The sequence below is a fragment of the Cryptomeria japonica genome, chromosome 2, assembly GCF_030272615.1.
Source record: "Cryptomeria japonica chromosome 2, Sugi_1.0, whole genome shotgun sequence".
NCBI classification, from domain to species: domain Eukaryota; kingdom Viridiplantae; phylum Streptophyta; class Pinopsida; order Cupressales; family Cupressaceae; genus Cryptomeria; species Cryptomeria japonica.
Window position 1 is genome coordinate 155,032,132 of NC_081406.1, and position 9,150 is coordinate 155,041,281.

The following is a 9,150-nucleotide window of genomic DNA, read 5'->3' on the forward strand; positions in this document are numbered from 1 at the left end:
TCCTTTTTCCCTTTTTAATCTAAGTTAGTGAGAGCTTGTGTTCTAGCAAAGTAGATCGGAAATTCAATCACCAAATTTAAGTCCCCTTGTGATTCCAGCAAATCACATCATACCACGGCGAGCTTATCCACATGTAGAGACCCTACTAAAAGGAACCTTGGAGTCATCCTAACTGATCCTTTATGCGAATCTTCAGCAGTTAGAGACTTTTTCTCAAGAGAGGATAAGATACCCTTAGGTATTTTATTCTGTGTTAGGCTGTGTACAAAATACACGTCAACAGAACCTTCCTTACCTTTTATCTCCCACGGCACCTTCCTTTCACCCACATCCTTTACCACCCCCTTTCCCCTGGCACATCCTTACCTCACATCCCTTTCCAACTCCCCACCGCGGCACCTTCCTATCCTCCACATCCCTCTCTCCCTTCCCACCACGGCACCCTTTACTTCCCTACATCCTTTACTCCTACATTACAACGACACGTTTTCCTTTACTTCAAAACCCTCAACGGGCTTGAGGAGAAGTCAGCACGAGCAAGGATGTATAGGGGTCCACTCATAAACAAGATATTTCATTTTTAAAAGACAAAGCCATTGAAAACTGGAAAATAAAAAAATTACAAAAAGAGTTAAGTCGGTTTTTCTTGGGCATGAATGTTTGAACTTTGAAAATTCAAACTTTAAAAATAATAAAGCATTTTTAAAACAAGTCAGCCCCCACCATTGAAAATATATGCATTAAAATGTAAAAGGAAATTATAATAAGAAAATTAAACAAACAAAACAAGTCGGCCTTTTAGGAAAATAAAAACCAAGAGACGCCACCCTTTAGGATCAATACTTATATAAGATGGTCGATTGTTTCAACCATCTCATCTGACCAAGAGACGCCACCCTTTAGGATCAATACTTATATAAGATGGTCGATTGTTTCAACTTTCAACCATCTCATTCAATCCATATTCTCTTTAATAAGCAGTGAATTCCATACTAAGGAGGTAGAGATCATGAAGGAAAATAAAATCATTCTGCAATTCAAACCACGTAATTTCAGATAATGAATCTAAAGTCAGATCAGAAATTGAGAATGAATCACAGAGCCAAATTTCAACAGAGACAAGTCAATTTCAGACCAGAAGGTATGAGTTTATGTGTTTAAGGACAGAATTCCAGCCGGTGGCGAAAGAAAGAGCAATATTTGAGGGTACACAAAGGAAATTCTAAGGCAAAAGAACGCAGATCCATTTCCTTGATTTTCAGTTGTTGATTAATCATTTCCTGAAATTCTAAATTTATTTCCAGAATTCTGATCTTATGCAATTAAGAATGCAAGACTACAACCTTAACATTTCCCTTTCATAGTTTCTTGCATTTTCATTTACAAGTATGTTTTTTTTTTCAGGTTCAGGTTATTGAATGTTTAAGGAGATCAATCCACCACAATACAACGGAATGGCTTCACAACATGAGAGTACATATGCTGAAGGAAGGACTTTTACACAATCTTGAATTTCCTCCAGAAATCCAAGAAGTCATTGCCAGCATAGCAAGGAAGTGATCCGTGATGAAAGCTTCACGATGAATATCCCCTACCTTAGAAGGGTACAATTTGGGAATATCCTCTACCTTCGTCTCATCCCCACCATCATCACACCAAGCTTGGAAATGTTGAGTATCAAGATATTGCTCAACATTCCTTCATGATAGTCTATCAAGTCTACAATTGCAAATTGAGGTGGCATCCTAGTCACCACTACACCAATCAAGAAGTTCCACATCAACATGTCCAAATGCAATGCACCTGACTCATCATATGGAGGCACAAACTTTGAGCTACCTACCCCCATTTTCTATTGGTTCACATTCAATATTGAACCTAAATGTAATTTTCTCATTTGGTCAGAGGGAGTTGTTTTAACAAACCCTAATTAGGGTTTCCATCTTCTAATCTTGGTCATTGATTTACGAATCAATCTGAGCCATTAATTGTAAAGAGCTATCTATATAAGGCTCAGTTTTCTCATTTGTGAAAAGTTAACAGCAAGTTAATGTTAGAATAATTGAAGAATAGATAGATAAGAAGTTAAAAGTTAGAAGTTAGAATAGAGTAGGAGAAGAAGAAATTGTTGCTAAGACTTGTAAATGGATATATAATTTTCATTGAAGATATGGTGAAATGTGTCGTTTAAACAAGTTGCATGGTTTCTATCTCTCATTTGCTTTCATATTGATTAGATGAATGAAAGGAATTGTGAATGATTAATAATAAAATTCATTCTTCTATACCACTAGCGATTTGCTGATTGTAAGTTTGCCTTGTGTGATCAACAAGAATCCTTAAATGAGTTTAACTTCAATTGCTACTTATCTCATTGATATGCATCATCATGATAGTGTCTATGCCGTTGGTGGTGATTTGAACATCATTTTTTGATGATATGATGGATCCGGTCAACTACTGAGAGGGGGGGTGAATCAATAGATAGAAAACAAACTAAATTTTCACCAAACTTAAACCCAACTCATAAATCAATCACTGACTAACCAGTTTAAACAATGTACCATAAACTGCAACTGCACTGTCAACCTTACCGGTTCACTAGAATACCAATATAACAGTGTAACAGATCTGAAACTAACATACCGTTTAACCAAAACATCAAACCACTTTACTAACATTAGTAATAGCACATTTCAGATCACTTTCGGTCATCTAAACATATCTAAGTGACTTTACCAGTTAAACATATCAACCATATCAAAACATATAACCACAAAATCATTCACCACTTGACACAATGATTTTTGACATGGAAACCCAAATGGGAAAAAAACCACGGTGGGGATGAATACCCACAAGTATTCTGAACTCTTCAGAAGTTCGCCTTGTTAGAAGCTTTACAAAAATGTCCTGTTAGGAACAGATCCGGTTAAGGACCACCCGGTTAAGGGATTGACTACAATACCCTGTTAAAGGTAATACCTTGTTAGGAGTAACCTCGATAGAGGATTTCAAATCTAATCTAATGGATCACCTGGTTAGAGGATTTAGAAAGCACCAAGCATGTTAAAGCTGACCCGGTTAAGGGATTTAACTGTTGTAATTGTTAGAGAACAACAGGGTCTTTGCTGATCTGGTAATAGCACTACTTTGCTTGATCAGATCCTTTTATGCTCCTATCTACCTTCAAAACATTCTACAGATGCTCCTTCTGGTTCGGCAATCAATCACACTACCACACTTAACCAAATTGCCAACAGTATTACAAAACAACTCATCGACCTTAAAAAGAATACAATTGGTCGGTAACACATCACAAACCCTAAGATCTCATGGAGATTACAAACATGTCAGTTCAAACATGACCGTTGGATTACATAGCAATCAGCAGCACATTGTTCAAGACAACTTCGACCGCTCCTGGATCACCGCACATTAGATCCTGTAACTCATCACGCATTATTCACTTCATGCTATGCATTTGTTCATTCCCAAGATAAAACAGTTATCTTTACACGCCAAAACCACTTTGAAACTCATCACCTACATCATGCATACGTGACATCATCATCTCCGATCAACATTCGATCATAGATCAACATAACCGATTCACCAAGCTCCATCGGTTAGGGTTCGGCATATCAACAGGTTAGGGTTACCGGTTGATCACTCTGCTTCAATAGTAATATCGGTTTCCTTCACTGCTCTACTACCGATTGCATTACTACATCACTACCGGTTACAAAACAACTCCATTACCGGTTACAATCGACATCAATGACAACACTTATACTTCATTAAAGCAATCTTCATGCAATGCCAACATTTTTTTGCTCTCCTTAGAAGATAGCACTAGCTTTGTAGAGTTGTTCTTTGATGGTGAAGCAGAGCTTAGTTGAATTTCACTAAATCGTCCATTGTCTCTTACATTCTTAGGATTAGATTAGAATCTTCAAATCCTATCTCTTTTGATCTTTTATTTTCCAAGCAAGTAGTTAGAATCTAAAGTTCCAAAGACATCAAAACGTTCAACATTCAAGTATTCAATGTAAGTCCCCTTGTATTACCAGCAATCACATCAACCAATTGAGCTATCCACATGTCATGACCTGACTATAGAAACTTTGGAGTCATCTTGGTTGATCACATCATTTAGCATCCAAGAAGATTTTGTTCAAGAGAGGATAGAACACCTTTGGTATTTTATTTTGTGTTTGAAGTGTATAAAAAACACATCAATAGAGGCCCTTGGCTATTTAAAGGTCTTGGAGAACAAAAACTGTCATTTCCTTCTGCGACGTCCTCACACAAGGGATGCATTGGAGCTAATTTGCGCCAAATCTATTCCAATTTTCAGTTTAGGCGATTATTTCATGCAAGTTTCAGGTTTGGGTGAATTGAATTTGCAAAGAAACTTTGAAGGTGTGCCATTTTCAGAGCTTTCATTGCTTGTGAGACTCACCAAGTTATTGGTCATCTGCAGCTTTCATAGGGGTGTTTACAGCTGTAGAGGAGAGTCATACATGTTTGCAGCATTTATTTTCATCATTCGAAGGTGATTGCAGCATAATAGTAGTGTACAGATCTGATTCATACTTCAGAGCAGTTCACTAAATTATGCAGATTGGATTGTCAGCTTGTGCAAACTAATGTTGATATTTGGGGAGCAAGTTTACCAGCAGATCTTCCTAGCAGCCCCTTGCTGGACGCCTGTGGAGAGTATTGTTGACTTTATATGCTGTTCGCAGCATCAATACAAGCTGATACTACCACTCATATTCAGAGTTTGCAATAGCTGTTATTGTTGCAAAGATTGGCACAGCATTTCCATTCTTTCTTCCAGCCATCCATGGTGAAGAATCTACACTAAAGAGGCTGCATAACATTTTTAAAAGGGATCGCAGTTTGGGAAGGCAGTGACATCATTTTAAGGATGCTACAAGTCCCCTAGAGGGAATCGCATAATTTCAGCTGAGCACACTGTAAGGAAAACTTATAAGGTCGTTGTGGACAGCCATACCATTGCCTGGGAATTGATTCCCAATCATAAGTTGATTGTATGCTGCTGGAAACTCCTGTGTATTGCCAATCTGTGAGTATTAACACAGCCAACCAATTTTTGGGTGCTAAGTTGTAAAAGGGTTATGTTTTTTCAATTTTCTATTCATGCAACATTGCTTACCAGATTACATAATTGTTAGGTCTGGTTAATAAGTGATGACAAGGAATTTTGGATTATTAAAGTTGCTGTTGATATCTACATTTAATATTATTTAAACTTATATTTTGTTTCACAAACCAGAAAAATACAAAAAAGTCAAATATTCTATAAAAATTCAGTTGAGGGATATTACATATAGCGCCTCATTTTGAGATGATGCCAAGGTCACCAAGGGCCTACTCATATGCATCAAAAGATTGTTTTATACACCAGTGGAGCTACATGCAGATATGGGAGAGTTAGGTAAAGGGTTCTTTCACAAATATATTTGTCGTAGAAGGAAGAGCCACCTTCAAACCAAGTACACTGTAAATTTTGAGAATTTCTCTTTGTTGTTCATGCATACATTATAGGTCTCAAGTTTTGACTGGAAAGTAGATGATTGAATCATGATTCAATTTGTGTTTTTTTCAACACAATGGTTAGATATTTTGGCAAGAAAGCCAATAACCTTTGAAGAAAGCATAAGGTAAGAAAAGTTGCAATTGATAACTACTTTCTAGATTGTTATTTTTGTTTTGATACATTTTCAAAGTTAATTCCTATCGTTCTAGAACCTATTCTAATTTCAAACTACCTCACTAACATATGCATACAATTTGACAATATCAAATAGCGTCAAGGAAGATCAGATGATTAACCTTGAGGATATAAATCCAGACTCTAAATGGATCACAAATGATGAGAAGATAAATTTTGATGAGGAAGAACTTAGTATCTTGGAGGATGCCAAATTTGATCTTTGATAACATTGATCGAATTGGGAGCAGTTTACCCGTAGAAGCTTAATTTCCAGGACTGACGACACTCTAGCGTAGCGAACTTCTAGCAGCAAGAATCATTGGCTCACTCCATTTTTTGTTATTTTGTAGGTTAGATTGCAATGCATTTTCAGGTTCGAACTTAAAAGTCGAACTATCGTGGTGTAAACTATAATTTCCCTTTGGTATCTATCTCTACATAACTACATTGCCTTTATATATTTAAAAACAGCAGTTCTTTTCATTTTTTTCTGCATGCTTTGGATTTCCCTTTAAATCCCTATTTTTGAAAAAATTATCTTTTCATTTGCCGAATTATTCCTGAGAAAGATCTTTGCTACAATGGTTCAACTTGGGTGAATTATCAGTATCATAATCATATCACTAACACATAAAACCTGAGAACAGTGACACACATTACAGGGAATTCTCCCCATCCAGGCTGTAGGATGCACTCTACATGCAAATTAATAAATAAAAAATTTAAAGGATATAGGGTTCTATCATCAGATTCTTCTTATTATTATGTTTACTCATGTCTATGCTCTTGGAACTAACTACTTCAGCTACAAATTTAAGACTTTCCCAATAGTTGAATATGAATTAAACCAACTCAGGGACCACGCACAAGATAATCACTCTCCTTGTAGGATATCAACAGAAGCCTTCAAATAATTCAAGACCAAGCATTACCTGTGTGAATTGTATTAGCAGAACATGGAATAACATGTGTTTTAGAAGCATTTTAAATGTGCTAGGCCTTAAACCCTGCCGTTCAAGCATATCAATCAACCCTGAATGCAACTAGAAAATACAAAACCCAACCTAAACCAAATTAATTGAAACAAATGAATTTTGGAGGGCTTTGGTACAATATTATATTTCTTAATTGCCATTCTTTTTTCTAAGTTTTACCTATTTCAAGGTTGTGTAAATGAAAGAAAACTTACACTCCAGCCTTCCTGTGGTGTTTCCCTGAAAGTGTCATTCTAGGAAACGTCAACCATAGTTGCATTGGTTAAATTATTTGAATTTTACTGTTCACAGGAGGACGATTACTAGGTGCAATCTCTGGATTATGAAGATACCTTGGCCATTATCACCCATATGTAGGATTAGAGAACTAATTAACAGACAAGCCTCAAACTCGGGCATCTTGATAAACCTAGGTTAAAGATTCAACCCAAGTCTCACCAGCTCAAACCACTAGTGAATACTACATATTATCACTAATTCAGAACTTGGAAAATCATCATATAAAATTAAATGAAACTCCTATTTAAATCCAGCCAAACTATATATCATAACCAGTATCACTGGTAACAATCAGTTTATTAATTAAGTCTTCCCAGATTTATTTCCCTAAAACCCACATACACATCTAACCCCCTAAGACCAAGTCTGCTAAATCTATCCATATTCAGCATGTGCAAATTGCAACCGCCGGTGATTAATTAAGTCGACGTCCAGTATTGAAGATGCCCTAACTCCACGGTTGTTACAAATCAAACCGGTAAAGTCGAAATTGGACCAATGTAAAACATTGAGTTATTATCCGATGGAACAAAATTGCAATACAAACATTGAAATGGAACCTTTGGTGATTAATGAAACCTAACACCCAATAAAAATTATGCCCTCAACTCATGGTGTTTTCTCCCGCAAAACTCGAAAGTGGCTCAATCTTAAACATTGAATTATGACCTGAAACAAAAAAGTGCATTTTGACATTAAAATAACATCGATATGGTACCTGAAAGTTCAGATATGAAGAAATGCAAATTGCTGTTTCTCCTTTGTCCCGTGTAAATTATGTATATCGAAACTGGAAATTATCGTGCCAGTGTAAAGACTGAAATAGCAAATATAGTGAATGCACCAATCAGGTTGCAAGATTCCCAACAATAACATCTTAAACAATACAGAATACAACCATTAGAACACCCACTCCCGAATCTTAAAATTTTAATGATGTTCCCTAGGTGACAAAGGGCCCGTTAAGGAAGTGGTCCCATGAGCCCGCTAAACGAACTGTTTTTTTGTGGAGATGGGTTAAAAAAAAATTAGAATTCAAAAAAATGCGAGGGTTGTAAATTGTCTCATCAGTTTAGGTTTTTTTTTTTTTTTTGTCTTTTGTTTATTATTTCAAATTTTTCAATTTTTTTATTATTATGTGAAATTAAATGTATACAATAATAAAATTCATAAGACCTTTTCGTAAATTTCGAAGCTTAAAATGCACTACAAATTCAAATTCAAAATCACATATCCATTGCTTTAAAATAATCTTAAAAATCTCAACAACACCCACCAAAATTTTAAGAATCTAAGAACTCGTCATGAGACCTAGCCTTAGAATCTTTTGCAAGGAAATAGTTCCTATTTTTTAAATCTCATATTTCAAAAAGTATTTTATATGTCATTTATCTACTAAATCATTTGTTATGTACTTATTGTATTATGAAAAATATTATTCTCAACAACACAACAATAAATGTTTATTCATTGTAATTTACTTTGTCCAATAAAAAAAAGATAACCAGATTTCTTCTTATACTTAGAATAAGGCAAAGCTATATTGTATGTCAAAGTGATATGGAAGAAAAAGGATTCTATTATAGCTAATCAAGAAGAAATCTACCTTGCGATTTGGCAGTTAACTCAAAACATCTACAATTGAAAATATAACAAGATAATTGGGGTCTAGTTCATACCATCAACTTGGCTGGTCTGGATGGCAAAAAATAAAATTAATAATAAAAATTCACTAGAATAGAAGATTTATTGATGGGCACTCGGACAATTGTGACAAGGATCAAAATGCTATTGTCTAAGGTTTTCTTGTACATTAAGTGTCAACCAGTCAGGAATAATTAGGTCTTTTGTCTATTAAATAGCCCATTCCATTTTCATTTCAGTCCATTGTTCAAAAATAAATTTCAAGAACTTTCATAAATATTAAGTTGATATGTTAATTCTTAATGGCTTTCTTTTGACACCATATGTAGTGTCTCCGGTTAAATTTTAAAAACATTCATAGCAACCATGAGAAAAAATTTAAAATCTAAAACAACAAAGGAATGACAAAATATGATATGTGTTTCATGGCGTAGTAAACACCCAAACACAAAAACAACCCTCTATAATTACATACCTTATCACTTG

General features: G+C 35.3%; 1 protein-coding gene across 5 annotated transcripts in view; it reads right to left on the reverse strand.

The window, feature by feature from the left end:
- LOC131070569 (uncharacterized) overlaps window positions 1-7,987 on the reverse strand; it is a 30,216-nt gene extending 22,229 nt beyond the window's left edge. For all 5 annotated transcript variants that reach the window (XM_058006148.2, XM_058006145.2, XM_058006147.2 and 2 more), the window contains exon 1: window positions 7,739-7,987. The gene's annotated coding sequence lies outside the window, so the exon portion shown is untranslated. The remainder of the gene's footprint in view (window positions 1-7,738) is intronic.
- Between the last annotated feature and the right edge of the window lie 1,163 nt (window positions 7,988-9,150).